The sequence below is a fragment of the Symphalangus syndactylus genome, chromosome 5, assembly GCF_028878055.3.
Source record: "Symphalangus syndactylus isolate Jambi chromosome 5, NHGRI_mSymSyn1-v2.1_pri, whole genome shotgun sequence".
Taxonomy (NCBI): domain Eukaryota; kingdom Metazoa; phylum Chordata; class Mammalia; order Primates; family Hylobatidae; genus Symphalangus; species Symphalangus syndactylus.
In genome coordinates, this window is record NC_072427.2 from 12,040,278 (window position 1) to 12,062,309 (window position 22,032).

At 37.0% G+C, this 22,032-nt stretch overlaps 1 protein-coding gene and 1 long non-coding RNA gene across 14 annotated transcripts in view; one reads left to right on the forward strand and one right to left on the reverse strand.

The window, feature by feature from the left end:
* The window catches only part of MCTP2 (multiple C2 and transmembrane domain containing 2), a 256,284-nt gene that overhangs the window by 45,375 nt on the left and 188,877 nt on the right, over positions 1-22,032 (reverse strand). The gene's annotated exons all lie outside the window — the stretch shown is intronic.
* Positions 12,865-16,844, forward strand: LOC129482031 (uncharacterized). The gene is made up of 2 exons (XR_008657580.1): positions 12,865-12,986; positions 16,687-16,844. It is a non-coding gene; the product is annotated as an uncharacterized lncRNA (long non-coding RNA).

Consider the following 22,032-nt stretch of genomic DNA (forward strand, 5'->3'; position numbering starts at 1 on the left):
TAAATAGAAAATATTATTTCTTTTATTTTTTAGAATGCTTATAAATGTTTAAAGCAAAGCTTATAACATTATCCTGGTGAGGTGTATAATGTATTTAGGTGTGATACACAGGAAAACTAATATAAAGGAGGTTAGAGCTAGATGGACATTTAGACTTAGATGACATGTAATGTTTCCATGTTTTAGATGAAGTTATACAATATTAATCTTAAATTGACTGTGAAAAGTTAAGGGAAAAATATACACACATACACCTTAATACTCAGAGCAACTACATAAAAAAGGCAGGGAGGAATAAATTGTAAAAGTAAATAGATAAATGGAAATCTAAAAGGCAAAAGAAGAGAAACAGAGGAGTAAGAGGTAAATATAAAATGATAATTAAAATCCAACAATACCAAAAATTACATTAAATACTAATGAAATAAAACACTAAAAAAAAGGCAGAGATAAAAATATAGTGAATTACTGTGGCAAAAAAAAGACGAAGGAAAAAATGGCAAAATACAACCTAATAGAACTGAACAATATATAAATTGAATTATTTATCAAAAATGTCTTCACTAAGAAAAATTTAGGGGCAAATAGTTTCACTGTTAAATTCTACTCAACATTGAGAAAAAAAAGAGTATATTTTGGAAAGAATACTTACCAACAATTTTCTGAGGCCAGTATTAACCTAATATCAAAATCTGACAAAACTGTTACAAAGAAATAAAATTACAGATAAATGACCAAATACGAACTTTGATGCAAAAATCTTCAAGAAAATAGTAGTCAATTAAATCAAGAAATATATGAAACTAAATTATGACCAAGTAGAATACGTTCCAAGAATGAAAAATTGATTGCATATTCAAAAATCAATGTAATTCACAATATTGACAGAATAAAATAGAACAGGTATGTGATTATTTCAATAGATACAGAAAAAGCATTTGACAAAAATTCAACACCCTTCTACTCTTAACAAATAATAATTGGAAGGAATTTCATCAATTTTGTTAAAGGACATCTGTAAAAATTTTATAGTTACCATATTTGATCATACTTGGCAGGGGTTTATTGTACATAAATTATACCTTGAGAAGTTGATTAAAAAGACAAACACAAGTTAAAAAAGAAATGACTCATGCATGCAACCACATGAATCTCAAAAACACACTGAGTGGAAAAAGCCTTCTACAAAATAGTACCTACTGTTGGATTCCATTTATATCAAGTTCTAGAACAGACAAAATGATTTTACAATGGGGAAACTTGTATGCACCCCTTAAATTAGGAATAAGGCAAGGATGTCTGCTTTCACTACTTCTATTCAGTATTGAATGAAATGTTTTAGCCACTACAATAAAGTCAAACAATGAAACAAAAGGCATAAATATAAGCATCAAAAAAGTACGACTTTTTTAGCAGATGACATGATTTTTTAAATGTAGAAAATCCTAAGGAATCTACAAAGCAAATCCTAGAAATGACAACTAAATTCAGCAAAGTCCATGGTATTAAAATATCAAAATCATTTTTAGATATTAATACTAGCAGCAAAACATTAAAAAATAAAATTTTTAGATTTCCATTTATAGTAGCACCACAAAAGCAACACAGTATTTTGGAATAAAATTTATAAAACATGAGCAAGATATCCTCACTGGAATCTATGAAATATTGTTAAGAAACATTACAGAATATGTAAATAAGAAAATAAATATGCCTAGTTCATGGAGTGGAAGATTTGGTATTGTTAAGGTGGCAGTTATTCACAAATTGACCTACAGATTCAAGCAATCCTTATTTTATAGAAATGGGCAACCTGATTCTAAACACTATATGAAAATGCGAGCTGGGTACAGTGGCTCATGCCTCTAACCCTAGCATTTTGGGAGGTCAACACAGGTGGATCACCTGAAGTCAAGAGTTCGGCACCAGCTTGGCCAACATGGTGAAACCCTGTCTCTACTGAAAATAGAAAAATTAGCCAGGTGTGGTGGCATGTGCCTGTAATCCCAGTACTTGTAGGCAGGAGAATCGTTTGAACCTGGGCAGCAGAGGTTGCAGTGAGCTGAGATCATGCCACTTCACTCTAGCCTGGGTGAAAGAGCAAAATTGCATCTCAAAAAAAAAAAAAGAAAAAGAAAAAGAAAAAGAAGAAAGAAAGAGAAAATGCAAATGACATGCAATAGTCAAAGCAATTTTAGCAAATAACACACTAGCTGACTTCACAAGCTATTATGAAGCTGTAGCAAAGTAGTAATAGTGTTGGTGAAAAGACAGACTTATACATCAATGGAATAGAAGATAGAGTCCAGAAATAGATCCACATAAAAGTGGTTGATTTTTAAGTTGCCAATTGAATTCAATGGAAAAAATGGTATTTTTTTTAAACAGTGGCACTAGAACAACTGGATATATGTATGGGGAAAAAAATCACCTACTCTTACCACATAACATACAAAATTTAACTGTACATGGATTATACATCTAAATGTAAATTCTAAAATTTTAAGACTTCTAAGAAAAAAGGAAAAGAGAAAAACTTGCCATCTTAGAGTGGGCAAAGATTTCTCAGGACAGAAAAAATATAAAGAGTCATATAAAAACAGAAAAAAAAAATAGGCTGGGAGTGGTGGCCCACCTCTGTAATCTCAGCACTTCGTGAGGCCAAGGTGGGAGGTCTGTTTGAGGCCAGGAGTTTGAGACCAGCCTGGGCAACATCACAAAAAATGAGCTGGGTGTGATGGCATGTGGCTGTAAGTCTCAGCTACTTGGGAGGCTGAGGCAAAGAAATCACTCAAGCCCAGAGGCTAGAGGCTGCAGTGACCCATGATTGCACCACTGTACTCCAGCCTGGGTGACAGAGTGAGACAGCAACCCCCCACCACACACACACAAAAAAGACTTCATCAAAATATAAAATATACTCCTTTTCCTCTTTGGAAGGAAATGAAAGGGCAAGTCACAAAATGAAGAAAATATTTTCACTACATATACTTATAAAAAATAATTACAATTATTACAGTTTCTCAAAACATTGAACATATATTTACCATAATTCACAGCTTTTCTACTTCTGTATAATATGTCTCACAAAAGTCTTGTCCACAAATGTTCATAGCACAGCAGCATTATTCTAAATAACAAAACTGGAAATGGCCCAAATATCAACAAAAAAAGTGAATATATCCATACAGTAGAACAATACTCAGAAACGTATTCTGAGTATTGTTAGGAAAATCACATATGTTAGGACCATTGCTTGAAGCTTGGTTTCTCTGGCACCAAGGAAACTTCTTACTCTACCATGCATGTCTTCCCAATATGTTCCATGACATAGGTGCAGCAGTGATCAGAAAGTGTAATTTCAAAAAAAATGCCTTAAATTTTTAGCTGCAAATATTTCTTCACTTTCCATCCTAAAATCTATCTGCAATAGTTTTTATGAAAATATGTACATGCTAAATCTCAGATAGGAGAACATGAGTCATGAAAAGATTAATTTTTTCCTGAGGAAAGCCTTAAAGATAAAAATGCCTTCAAGATTCCATGGTTCCAAGCTAGCTGTGACTGAAGAACTTAGCTAGCATTGCCATAGACACTTGAACAAATCTAATAAATCCTCTATGTATTGTTTCTTTAAGTATGACACGAGAAGGATGTTACCTCATGTCACAAAAAATTTATCATGTCTATCAGGTTTCATAATGAAATGGTGATGAAGTGGTCTGTAACCAATTAAGTAATCAACCAAGCCATTAACTATCTTCTAAACATCCAACAGAATGCCTCTACTAAAAAGTAGTTAACTTCAGGTACCAAGTTCAATGAATGACAGGGCTGTCCCCCTAAATACTCTGGGATCTCCTCATTTGAAATTATCTTAAGATTCTGTCCTTTTGTCCTTCAAGAGTGAATTTGAGATTAGGAAACAGTCAAATTACAAGAAGCCGAGTCTCTGAATAATTCTCAAAAACACTGCTTTTGTTGAAACAAAGCAAAGTATGATTACAGAGATTAGAGTTTGCATCTTACGGCTTACACACTGTCCATGAAAGTAGTGTTTAAAAAAACTGAACAATGAAATCAAGAGCCTCATTTGAATAAATATATTTCATTATGGTTGTTCATACAAAATCATGGGTTGTTTTATACATCTATTTTGTAAATAGCTAGGCATGCCACAGACATTTGGGAATCTAGCCAACATGGCCATTATTTAGAATAGAACTTTGACCCAACATTGGTCAAAGTAACCAGGTGATCTTAAATTGCTCTTCTGTTTTATAGTCACCTAAGATGACATAAGTACAGTAAGTATATAATAATAAAATTAAGTGTTCTTTTGTGGTAGAAAATCGTAAGAGAACGCTGTATGTTCTCTATATTTGCCATCATATAAATTAAGTTTCAGCTAATGAAAAATCTACTTTCTGTTGTGTTACCCATTCCTACACCACAAACCAAATGTAAGAAAAAGAATAGATTGGCCCAACATCCACCTTCCTTGCCACCAACCCAAACCCTCCAACCTTACTAAACTCCTGGGTTAAAACTGAAACAAGAACAACATCCCAGGAAGTCCAAGGAAGGGCTAGTTGATTTCTTCTGGTGGAAGGTACTGCTAATTCAAAATCTAATGATTTTGTATGAATACTTAAGAGGGTTAGAAGCTGGGTCATCTGAAAAGTACTGAAGAAGATTCTAAATTTCTTTTAAAAGCCACTGGAGTGGTCTTTGAGACAAGAAAATAAGAAAGGGCAGCAAACACACACAGACATAGACAGTCTTTCAGAATGTTGTGTACATCAACTCATTTGTCATAATAAAGATAAAATCTAGATATTTGAAACAGTGTATCTTTAAATAATCATACAATCTTTATGAAAAATCATCCTATTGTACAGGGCATAGAGGGGGAAATCAAATAAGTATGATTATTTTACAATAAACATATTGGGTAAAGGTGAAACAAAGCTGTGTTAATTCTGTCAAAAAAAAAATCCAGGGTTAAATTAAAAAAAAATTGTAATTTGACGAGATACACATTCATTTCTAAGATAACAAATCAATAAGTAGCCCCTTCTCAAGAAGCTGTCGCTGCCTTTTTTTGTTAAAGCAGGAAAAACATGTCTTACATATCACTATACCAAAGCAAAACAACAACAAAACACCACTAGGTTTTATCATGTGCATCGAATTGATTAAAATATTCCATTTTTCCCTGGCCAACATTAAGACATCCAGACCTCATAATTTAACAGTTAAGACCTTTCATTAACTGGCTCAGCTTGGTTGTATGTCATAATCCAACTGCACCATACATTCTAGGCTCCTAACCACACTGCACCATTTGCAAACCCTAAGATATAAAACAGTGTTCAGGACTTTGCTTTTGAACATACCTTTCTCTCATTTAGAAAGCTATTTTCTCAACTGCTTGACCATTTCTTCACTCATAATGCTCCATCCCTGGGCCATACAAACTAAATTCATCTTCCTGTCACTACTTTATTCCCTGGATAAATTTATTACTCATTTTTTTCTTCAGTACTGATTTGTTAAACACCTACATTGATTCAGACACAAGAGTAAACAAAAACAAACTAAAAGCAGCCTTTATGTAGCTTAGATTGTATATGAGGATTGAAGATGAGATAGAAAAAATAAACTATATATATCAGGCGGTAAAAGATCCACCATGAGAAAACAAAATAGAGAAAAGGAATGGAAGGAATATCAGGCAGTGGGGCTGGGTTTGCATTACAAGTAAGGTAATCAAGGAAGACATCACTGAGAGGGCAATAAGTGAGCAAAGACTTTGGAGGAGTTGTGGGTATCTAGGTGAATGTTTCTAGGCAGAAGAAATAGCAAATGCAAAGGCCCAGAATCGGGAGTATGCCTTCTTTCAGTGTTTTATTTTTTATTTTTGAGACGGAGTCTTGCTCTGTCACCCAGGTTGGAGTGTAGTGGCACGACCTCAGCTCACTCACTGCAACCTCCACCTCCCAGGTTCCAGTGATTGTCCTGCCTCAGCCTCCCAAGTAGCTGCGATTACAGGCACCCACCACCACGCCCGGCTAATTTTTTTTTTTCTTTTTCGTATTTTTAGTAGAGATGGGGTTTCACCATGTTGGCCAGGCTGGTTTCGAACTCCTGACCTCAAGTTATCCTCCCACCTCGCCCTCCCAAAGTGCTAGGATTACAGGCATGAGCCACCACACCCAGCCTTCCAGTGTGTGTGTGTGTGTGTTTGCTTTTTAAAAAAAGGCAGCGTGGACTCCTTGTGTCTGAAGCAAAGTGAGCAAGAATATTGGAAAGAGAAGTGAGGAAGGAACAGGAGTTGGCCACAAGGGGCCTGGTTGATGGCTGTAAGGTCCTTGCCCTTTATTCTAAGGGAGTTGCTAGACTGGCAAGAGGGCGGGAAGCAGAATAACATGATTTGACTCATATTTAAGAAGAGTCACTGTGGTCGCATAATGAGAACAAATCATGAAGAGACAACACATATTTCATTTACAAAGCTATTGAAAAGACCAGGGTAGAGTTAATTGTGGCCTAGAATTAAGGTGATGGCAGTGGAATTAGTGAGAAGTGGCCATGTTTTGACTAGTTAGAAAGTAGGGGCAGAGGAGGTGCAAATAGTTTAGATGAGAAGATAAAAAGGGAATGATTGAGAATGATTCCAAGATTAAGAGCTTGAAAAACCTGGATGAATGGATTTGTCCATGCATTGAGACGAAGTCTGTAGGAAGAGCAGGTTTGGGGAGGGGAGTATGAGGTGCCAATCAGATGTCCATGTGGAGACACACAGTAAACCTTAGATACGTGGTTTGGAATTCAGGGTAGAGGCTATGGTTAGATACATAAATTTGTGGATTATCAGACTCCAGATGGCATTTAAAGATATCAGACTGGATAACCTTAGCAAGGAAACAACTAGAAAGAAATGGCCCAGAATTGATTTCTACAAAAGTCCAAATTTAGAGTTTGAGAAGACAGGGGGTCAGAAAAAGAGCCTGAGGAAGTGCCACAAAGAGGGACATTAGGAGATGGTTGTATTCTTGAAAACAGATAAAGTATTTTAAAGAGGATGGCCACAATATATTTATAAGTAAGATACTGAGATGTGGTCATTGGTGACTTGAGCAGTTTAGTGAAACGATTAGGCAAAAATTAGATAAGAGTGAGTTTGAGAGAATGGGGAAAATTGTAGACAGTAGACATAACTCTTTGAAAGGTTTATTACAATGAAGAGCAGAGAAATAGGGTGATAGCTGGAAGGGACTGTAGCAATAAATGAGGAGAGAGAGATAAATAAAATTATGAGGCAGGAGACAGGAAATCACAGTTGGAGCACTACTTTTGAATCAGTGGTAAGGGTGGAATCCACTGTAAAATGGAGGGTTGGTCTTAGCAACAATTCAGGTCATCCATAGCTACAGAAGGAAAAGCAGATGACACAGGCATACATGTCGGTAGGGGGATAGATATAGAGGGGGTAGGGTAGCAGTAGAGGGGCACTTATGTCAATCATGGTCATTCTATGAGAGTGAGGACGAGGAAAAGAAGTATTAAAAGTTCAAGGCAGAAGAGAAGTTATGAAATAGTCTAGAAGAGCGAAAAGGAGAGTGGATTATAGAAGTGTAATATGATTGTCAGGATGCACTAAATATGTTTTCTTCGGAGCCATGCTTACCTGAGGTTCTGTTAATCAAGTCTAATGAAAGTAGAGAAGGCAAGGAAATTCTTTTAAAGATGGACTACGTGATCTGAGTTATTTGGTGAGGAATGGTACAAAGGAGAGAAAATCAAATATAAACACAATGGGTACACTAATTAACAGATTAAAAGCAGCTGAACAGAAAATTAGTGAACTGAGAGATAATTCCAAAGAAATTATTGAGGACACAGACCACAGAAACAAGGTTATAGATATACAAGTGAGGTTAAGACACATGGAAGGTAGAAATGAGAAGGTCTGATAGGTGTCTGGGGTAGAGAAAGGGGTTAAACAGAGAATGGAGAAAAAGCAATATATAAAGAAAAAATGTCTGAGGATTTTCCAGAAATGCTGAAAGATTAATATATGAATCCCCCCTTCCCTTAAAAATTCCTTGTCAGGATAAATTAAGAATAATCTATATCTAAAACTAGCATAGTAGAACTAAAAAAACAACTGGGGAAAAGAGGAACACTTAAAAGCAGCTAGAGAGAAAAAAATAGTTCAACTACAAAGGAAAAGTAATTTGAGTGACTTTATTCCTCAAGGCAACAGGGAAAGCAAGATGACAGTAGAAAAATTTAACATATATATTCTTTCAGTCTTTCAATTTAGAATCCTGTATGTCACAAATTATCTTTAAAGGAGAGTGAAGCAGAGACATTTTCAGAAAAACATGAGCTAGTAGTGCTTCTCACCAGAAGACCCTCATGAACTTAAATATCAAGGATATACTTCAAACAGAAGGACAACTGCACCAAGTATAAAGGCAAAATGCAAAAATGTATGGTGCTCAAAAACAATGGTAAATGTGCATGCCAGTGTAAATAAACATTGATTACGAAAGTGAAGCATAATTTGTAATGAGACTTTCCAGAATTTAAATACAGAAAAGCAAAAGCCTACAAATTGGGAGAGGTATGGTTTGATCTAAAGAATTCTGATACTATTGTTGTTAAGCCGGCATGTTAAGTGCAAGATAAACTTCAGCTTTTCAGTATGAAGGAGAAGATTTTTCTCAATATTCCTTTAAAAAAAAAGCCATGAAATCAGCTTAATATACACAAACAAACAATTTGAAGATATCTGAGAATAATCAAGGCTTCTAGGACCTGAGGAGACAGGATCGAAAACAAATGCACTCCCTTAGTTTGCTACTGCTTCATGTCTTTCGGGGTTGGTTTCATTCCTATTTGTTTGTTTCCTTGTTGATATGGTTTGGCTCTGTGTCCCCGCCTAAATCTCATCTCCAATTGTAATCCCCACGTGTCGGGGGAGGGGCCTGGCGGGAAGTGATAAAATCATGGGGGTGAACCTCTCCCTTGCTGTTCTCGTGATAGTGAGTGAGTTCTCATGAGATCTGGTTGTTAGAAAGTGTGTGGCACTTCTGTCTTCCTTGCTGTCTCTCTCCAGCCCCACCATGGTAAGACATATTGCTTCCCCTTTGCCTTCCATCATGATTGTAAGTTTCCTGAGGCCTCCCAGTCATGCTTCCTGTTAAGTCTGCAGAAGTGTGAGTTCACTAAACCTCTTGTTTTCATAAATTACCCAGTCTCAGGTATGTCTTCATATCAGCGTGAGAATGGACTAATACAGTTGTTTTTGTCAATTCACTGTGCAAGAACACAGCAATCAACAGAGTACAAAGTACTAACAAAGAGTTTGCTTCAATCTTAAAAATCTGGGGAGGCAAAAATTGGAGTGCATGCATGGTAACTGCAGCAGCCAGGACTTAAAAGATAAAAATATAGAGAATAAAAAAAGAATAGCAGACAGTCAAGCTGGACATTCTACATTCATTTCTCCTTAAAACAGTTACTAATTCTTAAGCCATGCATGCTTAGGATGAAGGTTGAGATCAAGCAGAAAGTGGCTGCTAAAATCTTCTGGCAATGTCACAGGGTTGGGAGACAAAAATTAGAGGTGAGGGACTATTTAAAAAGAAGGGCCCTAGTAAATACTGCATGGTTTTGTTGAGAATCCAAAAAGGGCTAGGCATGGGGTAAAACTAGACGTAGATGAATCCTTAAGATGCCTGGAATCCTACCTTGGATCATCTCCATCTCTGATGGGATCAGAGTGACTTGCTATATTCTAAATGCCTACTGGATATCCTCTCTGGTAGAAGATAACATAGTCCACGCCCGCTTTAAAATGTTCTAATAAAAATAATCAGGTATAGACAGAAGGAAAAAACAATGGGCAAAAATCAAAAGAAAAAAGATAACCAGAATAAATGGGTGACTTAGATATTAGAGTTATAAGATATGAATTTTAAAATAATTATAATCCATATGTTCGTGAAAACAATACCAGCAGAGAACTGAGATCTGTAAGAGTCAAATAAACACCTAGAACTTCATAAACAAAATGAAGAGCTCAATAAATGAATTTAATAGTGGAACAGATAAAGCAAAAGAGAGAATTCGTGATTTGGAGTAGGGTATTAAATTAATAATTTGGAGTATTAGTAGAAAATATCTACACTTCAAGTAGAGATAGATATGGTAAAACTAGAAATAGAATAAGAAGAAGTATGGCACACTGAGAAAGGTTTACTTTATATGTAAAAATTTGATATCCAGAAAGAGAGAGAAAAGAGAGACTAGGAAAAAGCTGTAAGTGATACTGGATGAGAATCTTCCAAAATTTATAAAAGACATGAAGTCATAAAGTTAAGGAATGCCAAATAGGATGACTAGAGAAACATACACACACACACATTCTCTCTCTCTCTCTCTCTCTCTCTCTCTCTCTGTCTCTCTGTCTCTCTCCCTCTCTCCCTCTGGCATCTCAGAGTATAACCGAAAATAATCAATGGTCAAAAGCAAGTTTGAAAGGCAGGCACAAGAGTAAAAAAGACACTTTGCCTTCCATGGAGCAATAATAAAATTGACAATTGACATGTCCAAAAAATAGTAATAGCCAGAAGAAAAAAAATGAAAGTTTGTATAAGAATTACCTAATCCATTAATGTTTGGTAAAACTTGCCTCTAAAGTTGCCTGAGCCTTAGGTTTAGCTTTCTGGGATGATATTAAATTATAGATTCAATTATTTAATGGATTTAGTACTATTTAAGTTTCTTTTGCAACTTTGATAAGTTGCTGTATGAGCTTTATTCATTTCATGTAGTTTCAACATTTTAAGTTTAAAATTGGTCATAATATCCTCTATGTTTAATCTCTGCCTCATCTGAATAACCTCCCCTTCCAATGCCTGTTTGTGTCTTTTCTCTTTGTACACTGAAAACTCTGAGAAAAGAATAATCAGTTCTCTAAGTATTTCAAAAAGATAACTTTTCATTTTGTTTTTTCTTTTGATTTTACACATGATTTTTGTTCTTTTTTTTACTCCTGCTAATCAACTTCATATCATTCTGCTGTTCTTTTTATAATGTATTGATTTTGAAAGTTAATAAGTTTGCCTCTGACTTACTTTCAGTATTGGTCTTGTCTTGTCCTGTTTTTGTGGAATACAAAAAGTGAATTCTACCTCTTATATGGAAGAGCAAAGAGCCAAGCTTTCTTATCAAGGCATTCTTGCAGAAGAAAAGGAAATTGGGAAGAACTGTGCTAAACCTAAATATTTGTGTGATACTGGTACAGGAATAGACAAGAGACCAATGAAGAAGCCAATCTATGTATGTAAACTTGATTTATGACTTTGTAGACATTACAGATCATTGAGAAAAGGCAGAATATTCAATAAATGATACCAAGTCATCTGGATACTACCCAGAACACAAAAATGAAATTAAAACACAAGAAGATTTAAAGATGTAATGTAAAATTAAAAAAATATTAAAGAATAGTTTTATGACTTTGGGCGTAAGAAAGGATTCTTCAAACATGTCACGAAATGCACCAACCACAGGAAAAATTGGGTAATTTTGATATTAAAGATTATGTTTATCAAAAGATAAAACAGCATGAAAAAATAGAAACCTCTAGAAGATATTTTAAGTACGAAGAATGTGTATCTAGATTAAATACTTATTAAAAAAACAAAAAGTGTAGGGGGAGAAGAAAATTAGGTAAATTAGGCAAAGATAGAGCAAAGAAGGAGGGATCCAAATGCCTCCAAACATATGAAACGTGTAAGTATTATAATAAAAAATGCAAATTAAGACCTCACCAAAGTACCACTTCACACAGCAGATTGACAAAATTAAGAAGTCAGATAATGCCAAGAGTTTTCTAAGATGCAAAATCATAACTTTCATTTGATGCTGATGGTTCAATAATCACTTGGGAAATGGTTGGCATTAACTAATTAAGCAGAAAGTGTATATCCTAAAACCTAGCAGTCCTACTCCTAGGTATATACCCTAGAGCAGTAGATCTCAAAGTTGAGCCTGTATGAGAAGCACCTGGAGGCCTTATTTAAACAAGATTGCTAAGTCCCAGAGTTCCTGATTCAGCAGATTTGGAGGGGTGCCCAAGAAACCGCATTCCTGAAAAGTTTTTAGATGCTGCTGTCCAGGCACCCCACTGGGAACTATTGCTCTAAATTCTTACACGTGTCCACCAGATGATATGTATAATGATGTTTACAAGAGTACTTTTGATAATGGCAAAAAAACTCAAAAAACAAAATGAAAATATCCAAATATGTAATCAATTCAAAGGTCTATCGAGAATAGAATGGATAAATAATTTACTCATACAGCTATACACTATACAGAATGTAAATGAACTACACAGATGAACATCAAAAACGATACTAATAAATGCAAGTCACAGAATAAGACAAAATTTTTTTATGATTTCTAACACCTTCAGAAATCAGATAAAATTGAATACATTGTTGAAAGATAGACACAAAGATGGCAAAACCACAACTGACAGTGAGTGACATGCAACATTCAGTATTACCATTACTCCTGGGGACAAAGCAGGAAGAAGGATTCAATTACAAAGAAGTAGAGAAAGAACTTCAAAAAATGTTCAGTTTGTCAGTGGGGCAGTAGGTACACAGATGTTTTCCCTTATCATCATTCTTTAAACTGCATGTATGTGTGCATACATCGTTTTACAAACTCCCTTGTACATGTGACATATTTTACATTTGTTTTCCCTTACAGCAGATCATGTACCACTGGAAACACTGAGTGTGATTCTGCACTGGCCTAGGAATGCTTTCAAAAGCCATGATTTCAGGGTTCCCAAGCAGCCACTGCCATTGGTTGACAACTGTCACGAAGGACAAAGTGCCGATTTTGAAAGTGATAAAGGCCAGGGTAAGGAAGAAAGTCGAAAAGGAAAACAGGTACTAACCAAACAACACACACACCCCCAGATTATTATGGTTACAAAATTGTGGAGAGATGCAGAGGTCCTGACCTTCAGTTCTCACTGTGCTTTGCTCCTCTTTATTCATGGACATGGAAAGGGGCAACAGTCTCTCTTCCCGAAAGCCCCGCCCTTCAGCCTCTGACATCTCCACCCCATACCTGTACAAAAATCCTTTGTAGTCAAAAGCACTTGAAAAATAATCCATGGCCTAATAAATTTATAGACATTGCATAAACATAATAGGGCATGCTACCTTTTTTTTGGGCGTGGGGGACGGAGTATTACTCTGTAGCCAGGCTGGAGTGCAATGGCGCGATCATGGCTCACTGCAACCTCCACCTCCCAGGTTCAGGCCATTCTCCTGCCTCAGCCTTCTGAGTAGCTGGGACTACAGGTAGCTACATTTTTTATTTTTATTTTTATTTTATTTATTTTTTTGAGACGGAGTCTCGCTCTGTCGCCCAGGCTGGAGTGCAGTGGCGCGATCTCGGCTCACTGCAAGCTCCGCCTCCTGGGTTCACGCCATTCTCCTGCAGCCCCCGGAGTAGCTGGGACTACAGGCGCCCGCCACCACGCCCGGCTAATTTTTTGTATTTTTTTAGTAGAGACGGGGTTTCACCGTGGTCTCGATCTCCTGACCTCGTGATCCACCCGCCTCGGCCTCCCAAAGTGCTGGGATTACAGGCGTGAGCCACTGCGCCCGGCCACATTTTTTAAATAATAATGTCACATCCTACTCTTTGAGACTTTGTATCCTGAACTTACCTGAGAAAGGGATACCATTTCTTTTCTCTATCACGTATAGTAACCTGTGAAACACTAATCATCTTATATCCATTTCAGAAATGTTAGTCACTGCCAAGGACTGCAAGTTAAAATGCTTGAGGGGTCAAGTTGTTGAAATGTAGCCCAGGTGCTAGACTATAGGGTGTGGTGGGGACCATCGTAAGCTCAGATTGCATCCCTTCTCCAAGGGGTCTATTTCTTAGTGTTTCTTACTCAGTTTCAGCTGACTGTTTCAGACAAAACTAGATCTGACATTACCCAGGCTTACCATTTTTCAAGAGTTCACAATAGGAATGAACTATGAATGCACACAACTTGGATGGATCTGAAGGCCATTACACTGAATGCAAAAAGCCCATCTCAAGGGTTATGTACGGCATGATTCTTTTTTGTATGACATTCTCAAAGTGATAGAATTACAGTGAAGAAAAATAGTTAAGTGGTTGCCAGGGTTAGGGTTAAGGATGTGTGAATATTAAGGAGCAACACAAGGGCGGTTCTTTGTGATGACAGAATAATTCTGTATCTTGACTGTGGTGATGGTTATCTGATATGTGAACTACATACCACCACCACTGAAATGCATGCAAAAGCTGACTAAATGTGAATAAGGTCTATACCTGAGTTAACAGTATTGTGCCAGCATGAATTTCCTGGTTTTGAAAATGTACTATGGATATGTAAGATATTTATTGGGAGAAACTGGCTGAAGGGGGCATGGGAACTCTTTGCACTATTTCTTTTTTAACTTCTTGTGAGTTTTAACCTATTTTCAAATGAAATGATTTTTTAAATGTTCTTGATGTGAACTCCTTCAATTTTTAAACATAGAGAACAAATTCAATCACTTTACAATACTTTGTTTACTCTTTCTCCTTCCCCCAACATACCCACATACCCCTCAGAGTTGGCCAAATGAGGCCCCACAATTGTTCACAGCCAAGACCCAGATAATTTGAATATACTTCTAATTTGTACAATGCTCATAATACCTGGCTCCAGTGTCTATCCATTCACATCAGGGTCAAAAGAATCACTCAAAGCATAGGTCTCATCTCAGTGTTCTTGTGCTCAAGGTCTTTTATTTTTTCCCACTCTCTGTAGACAGTCTAAAACTATCAGTTTGCAATTCCCAGCCCATCAAATCAAAATATTCCTGACCTTCACATATGCTATATGCAATTCTTTCTCACTGTTTCCTACCATAATTCTTAAATTCCAGGCATATAAATTTGCCATTCTTAAAAACTGCCTCTGTTTTTCTTCTGAATACCTTAATTTAAAGTGTCTCTAGGAATGTTCGTTTTTCTCCTTTACCGGTCCCCCTGGTTGGAGCAAACCATTCTTTCTATAAGATACCTGGCACATACTTCTCCTGGCATCATGATTAATCTTGTTCATATCTATTGAATGCACCAGAATTATTTTGCTCTTTGAAATCCAGAATCACATATAATTCATCTCTATATTTCTTGTAAAACATAGTATAAAGTTTTATATGATATAAATACTCAAACATTTGTTGAATTGAAACTGAAGTCAAAATTTAAGCATTTAAAGAAAGGTCTAACCAAATGCCACTTGTTGTTATCCAACACTGCAATGGGGTAATGTCACAGTGAGGCAGCATGTAGAGTGCAGTGGCCCGGGGGAAGACCCCTTAAATCAGAATCCAAACTATGGCTTTGGATAATACAAATGCAAGAGGACAGAGCTTGAGAGTCTCCTGAATGCACAATCCCAAACGTTTCCCTAATGCATCCTCAGTGTGCACATTTGTGAGTGGCTTGGAAAACCTGAACGTGGAAAAGTTCTGCGGAATGGTTTATTTCCATTCTACACTCTACATCAATGCCCAGAAAGTCAAGGTGATCAAATATATCTCAGTTTCTGAATCAACTAAAACTACTGAATTAATCAACCAACTAAAACATTATTTCTACATGCACACATATGTTTATTGCAGCACTGTTCACAATAGCAAGGACTTGGAACCAACCCAAACGACCATCAATGATAGGCTGGATAAAGAAAATGTGGCACATATATGCCATGGAATACTATGCAGCCATAAAAAAGGATGAGTTCATGTCCTTTGCAGTGATATGAATGAAGCTGGAAACCATCATTCTCAGCCAACTAACACAGGAACTGAAACCTAAACACCGCATGTTCTCACTCATAAGTGGGAGTTGAACAATGAGAACACATGGACACAGGGAGGGGAATATCACACACAGGGGCCTGACTGGGGCTGGTGGTCTAGGGGAGGAATAGCATTAGGACAAATACCTAATGTAGATGACAGGTTGATGGGCGCAGCAAACCACCACGGCACATGTATACCTATGTAACAAACCTGCACATTCTGCACATATATCCCAGGACTTAAAGTATAATAATAATAATAATAGTAATAATAATAATAAACATTCTTTCAACCAACATTCATGAAACTTTTACTACATCTGAGGCACTGAGCTGCTAAACTCAGTTTATTGTAAGCTGAGTAAGTGAATAAGACATAGTTTTATCAATCACTGCTCTACTGTGAATAAGGCATGGTTTTATTATCTAGCAGCCGCCAACATGAACTCTTACACGCACATGCACCTATGCGCACACACATATCTAAATTCAAGTCCCCATTTTGCCTTATTTAAATACAGTTTTAAGTACAAATGTCAGGGTACCTCATTACGTATGATTCCATAGTAGTCAAAGGAACATTTCTTTTTAAATAAGGACATAAAATCGTTACTGTTTGACTTTGGGGGAGTTTGAATATGGAGTCAAATGCTCTTAACTGTTTTGTACTTTTCCCCTTTGTGTTATTTCCAACAGTTGTGAAGCAATTACATTTTCTAACAGTAAATATTTATTTACAGGTGTGTAGAAAATATTCACTTTGGATCTAAATCATGGCTCTACCGTACTAGCTGTGAGATCCTGGAAACATTATCAAACATTTTTCTTCTGTGAAATGGGAATGGTAATATCTGCCTCAAGGGCTCTTGAGAGGATTAAATGCAATGATGAACTTGAATGGTTGCCATCATGTTTTTATAAATTGGATAAGTGGTTACATCCAAGTGAAAGGACAGAGATATAATCGTGAAGAAAATTACTTGGAAGATAAAGTTTGTTAGGCTCTATTTCACTAATTATTTTTGCAGAAAAGCATTCAGATAATTCATTGGTTCAATTAGAAGACATATACCCAGTTACTACTTTGTGTTAGGCTCAATGCTAGACAATGAAAGTGCTTAGGTAAGACTAAGAGTTTAGCCTAGGTGTCATGGCTCAAGCCTGTAATCCCAGCATTTTGGGAGGCCAAAGCAGGAGGATCCCTTGAGCCCTGGAGTTAGAGACCAACCTGGGCAACATAGTGGAAACCCCATCTCTACAAAAAAATAGAAAAGAAAAAAGACGATGACTGATAGTTTAGTGGGAAGGAGGGAGTAAAAGCAAAAGATATGACAGTGGTAAAAATTCAAAAAAGCTGCACATGCTTGGAGATGGTAAAACATCCAACAGTGCTGGTTCATGGAGCAACGGCTGGCAATAAGGTGGGAGAACTCGGTGGGGACCAGTTCATGGAAAATCCTGTATGTCACAGTAGGAAGTCGAGAATGTGATTTGAAATGAAATGAGAATGGATTTCTAAACAAAGAAATGACATGATCAAATGTTTAACTAGATACATCAGGTGACATGGTACCCTTAATTATGGAAGTGGGCAAGGGAAATAGGAAACTGGAAAAAAATTAGGAAGAGTTTCACTGTGACAGTCACTGGGAAAGGGCAAGATCGCTTTTGCTTGGGATGCTAAAGGATGTTTTACAGAGAATACAAGATTTTACTTGCATTCAAAATGTGGCTTGAAGTTTGACTAACTGTGTAGAGTCATGTGGGGAAACACCATGGATTTAGTGCCCCTTACACTCACCCACTAACTAGGAATTATTTCTGAGTCCTGCACAACCCTCCAAGTCATTCTCTATTCTCTTTTCCCTTTTGGTTGGCTGCTGGAACTAGCCCATCCATTCCTCTCCCCATGAGAGCTTGCGTGCCCAAGACCCATGGTGTGGACAGGTACACAGCTTCCTCCCAGACTTCCTGCCCTCCAGCCATATACTAGCAGCTGTGGGGAAAGGAGACTGAACACACCAAGTATCAAAGATCTTTCATGTTGCCCACAACATGTGACTTCTGCATATTTCAAATTGCTGTCCTCCCAGCCACTCTCAGGTTAAAATATGTATAGTACATAACCTCTTCCCTTTTCCCAAATTTAAGCCTCTCATTGAAACACTTCATATGCAAGAAACCAGAGCTTGCTTTAGAAATCATCTTTATCCTTCAGGAAGCCACATGAATGGAAGACAGGAATGCATGACCTCATTGCGGTAGGCAGAATAATGGAACCCCAAATAGGCACCCACATCCTATTTCCTAGAACCTGTTATGTTATGGGACAAAGAGAGTTAAGGTTGCAGATGAAGCTAAGTTTTCTAATCATCTGACCTTAAAATAGGTAGATGATCCAGATTACCTGAGTGGGACAAATACAATCCCAAGGGTTCTTAAAAGTTGAAGAGGGAAGCAGAAGAAAGTCCAGAAAAGACATGAGGGCAGAAACAAGGTCAGAGTGATGTGACAGGAGAACTCAACAATCTCCCCTTGCTGGATCCGAAGATCGAGGAATGGCCCATGAGCCAAGGGATGTGGGGGCAGCCTTCAGAAGCTCAAAAGCAAAGGAAATGAATTCTCCCCTAGATCCTCCAGAAGGAAACAGAGCCCTCCCTTAATTTTAGCCCAGTGAGACCAGGGTTAGACTTCCGACCTCCAGCACTATAATACATTTGTGTCATCCTAAGCCACTTATGTCTTTGATAATTTGTCACAGTAGCAACAGAAAATTAATACAATTGTACAGGCATGCATCCGAGATCTTGTGAGTTTGGTTCCAGACAACCACAATGAAGCAAAAATCACAATAAAGTGAGTCACACAATTTTTTGGGTTTCCCAGTACATAATAAAGATTATGTTTACACTGTGCTATAGTCTAGTACAGTGTACAGCAACATATGCAATGGTTAAGTTGCAACATTAAGTATGCAACAGCGTATGTCTAAAAAGGTGAAGTAAATACACTTTAATTAAAAACAGTTCATTGCTAAAAAAAAAAATACTATCATCTGAACTTTCAGTGAGTCATCATCTTTTTGCTGGTGGAGGGTTTTGCCTCAAGGTTGATGGCTGATGACTGATCAGGGTGGTGGTTGCTGAAGGTTGGGGTGGCTGTGGCAATTTCTTACAATAAGACAGCAATGAAGTCTATCACATCAATTGACTCTTGCCTTCATAAAAGATTTCTCTGTAGTATGTGATGCTGTTTGATAGCATCTTACCCATAGTAGAACTTCTTTCAAAATTGGGGTCAACATCCTCAAACCCTTCCACTGTTTTATCAACCGAGATGGAATATTCTAAGTCCTTTGTTATTTCAACAATGTTCACAGCATCTTCACCAGGAGTAGATTCCATCTCTAGAATCCACTTTCTTCACTCATCCACAAGAAGAAACTTCATATGTTTAAGTTTCATCATGAGATTATAGCAATTCAGTCACATTTTCAGGCTCTACTTCTAATTCTATTCTTGCTATTTCTGCCACATCTAAACTTACTTCTTCCACTCCACCCTTCAAAATCATCTGTGAAGGCTGCAATCGACTCCTTCCAAACTCGTGTTAATATTGATATTGATATTTCAACCTCCTCCCATGCATCACAAATCTTTTTTTTTGTTGTTTTGTTTTGTTTTGTTTTTTTTGAGATGGAGTCTCACTCTGTCGCCCAGGCTGGAGTGCAGTGGCGCAATCTCGGCTCACTGCAAGCTCCGCCTCCCGGGTTCACGCCATTCTCCTGCCTCAGCCTCCTGAGTAGCTGGGACTACAGGTGCCCGCCACCACGCCCGGCTAATTTTTTGTATTTTTAGTAGAGACGGGGTTTCACCGTGGTCTCGATCTCCTGACCTCGTGATCTGCCCGCCTCAGCCTCCCAAAGTGCTGGGATTACAGGCTTGAGCCACCACGCCCGGCACAAATGTTCTTAATGGCATCTAGAATGGTGAATCCTTTCAAAAAGGTTCTTATTTTGTCCAGATCCATCAGAAAAATTCACAATCAATGAGAGTTATCATTTTACAAAATATATTTCTTTAAATAAGACCTGAAAGTTGAAATTAGCCCTTGATCCATGGGCTACAGAATGGATGTTAGGTTAGCAGGCATGAAAACAACATTAATCTCATTGTATATCTCCATCAGAGCTCTTGAGCAACTAGTTACATGTTCAATGAGCAGTGATATTTTGAAAAAAATCATTTTTTTCTGAGAAGTAGATCTCAACAGTGGGTTTAAAATATTCAGTAAATGATGCTGCAGACAGATGTGCTCTCATCCAAGCTTTGTTGTTCCATTTATAGAGCACAGGCAGAGAACATTTAGTAGAATTCTTAAGGGCCCTAGGATTTCTAAAATGCTAAATGAGTACTGGCTTCAATTTAAGGTTACCAGCTGCATTAACTCCTAACAAGAGAGTCAGCCTGTCCTTTGAAGCTTTAAAGTAAAGCATTTTCTGTAGCTATGGAAGTCCTAGATGGCATCTTCTTCCAATAGAAAGCTGTTTCTTCTACATTGAAAATCTGTTGTTTAGTGTAGCCACCTTTATCAATTATCTCAGCTAGAACTTCTGGATAACTTGTTTTGTAGAAATGGTGCCAATAAACTTGTTAGATGCAGGTTTGCACAAATTTTCGATTTGTTAAAAAAAAAAAAAAAGCAGTATGTGCAAAGTGCAATAAAGTGAAACCTGATAAAAGGATGTCTACCTATATAATGTAAAAGGGGTGAAGATACATACGGAAACTATGAAAGGCTATTTCGACTGACCAGAAAACCAATGCTGCAGTTTCGGAAGAAATCAGTGGGTGTAGGAGGTGGCATGTTCTTCCCAGTCAAGCTCCTATTTAGAGAAAGGGAAAAAGACACCAATAACGGAAGAACGGCCTTGGCAAATCTCAGCTTCATGAAGCTCCACAAGCAAAATGTCCTTTCCTGCCCTGACCCTCCCTTTTCTTCCCTGCCCTCTAATAAAACCTTCATATTTCCACCTGTGCCTCTAAGTCATGCTCTCGGTGCCATAATATAAAGAAAGGTTACCAAATCAAAATTCTTTAACCATTTGTTTTCTTAAGATCCATGAGCAGTGAAATGTACTATTTCTGGTGTTTATTTGACATTGTCTTTGACTAATTCTATGTGTCACAGAGTGACCTGGTCAGTTATTAGAGGAATATCAGACTTGGTGTCTGGCTCTTAAAGACACATTTCCATCAAGTAGTTCTAGTTTGGTGTGGGTATAACCCCATCTGGCCATTTATTTCCAGTGCTTTTGTAGGTAGACATCTCAATTATATGTTTCTCACTTTTATTATCCTCTATGACTATTTAAATAAACAATGCGTATCATTTTCAAACTGTCAGTTTCACAATATCACTATACTGAACATTTCTATGAAGAATATGGCTGATCCATTCTAATTTTAAAGAAAGTACATATAAAATATAAAATATATTATCTTAATATTAAATATAAATTAGAGGCTTTTAGATTCCGTTGCTCTAGACATGAAGTTTTTGTTGACTTTTATTTTCCTCTTTAGAAAATATTAATGGACTTTTTTAAACAGGGGGAAAAGAAGGCTTCTAACCTGTATGATACATTCACTTCTTATTAGTTTTTATTCTCTTAAATGTGAAGCATTTATTAAAATTCCATCCCTTTAATGTTTGCATCGTGCTACTGGCCACACTATATTCTACATTTTGTGACGATTTTATATAAATGGAAAAAAGTCAAACAATCACCTATAGCCCAATAAAAATCCTCACACCACTCATACAGGCAGAAAAAGTAGTTTAAAAAGTAGAAAAGCACTGAACTAAATGAAAGAGAAAAAGCATCTAATGTGCTGCACTATTGGCTTTTTCCCCCTAGAATGATCATAATTTCAGGTCTAGAATCAGACAATAAATTTCTCATTATGCGTCTTTGCAGAAGGTGGTAATTGAGCAGTTGAAAGTCTGATTTTGGTAAATACATCTTTCAAAACCATCAGCAAATTCTCTGCTCTGATTAACGGAAGGGAGGAAAAAATCCTCAC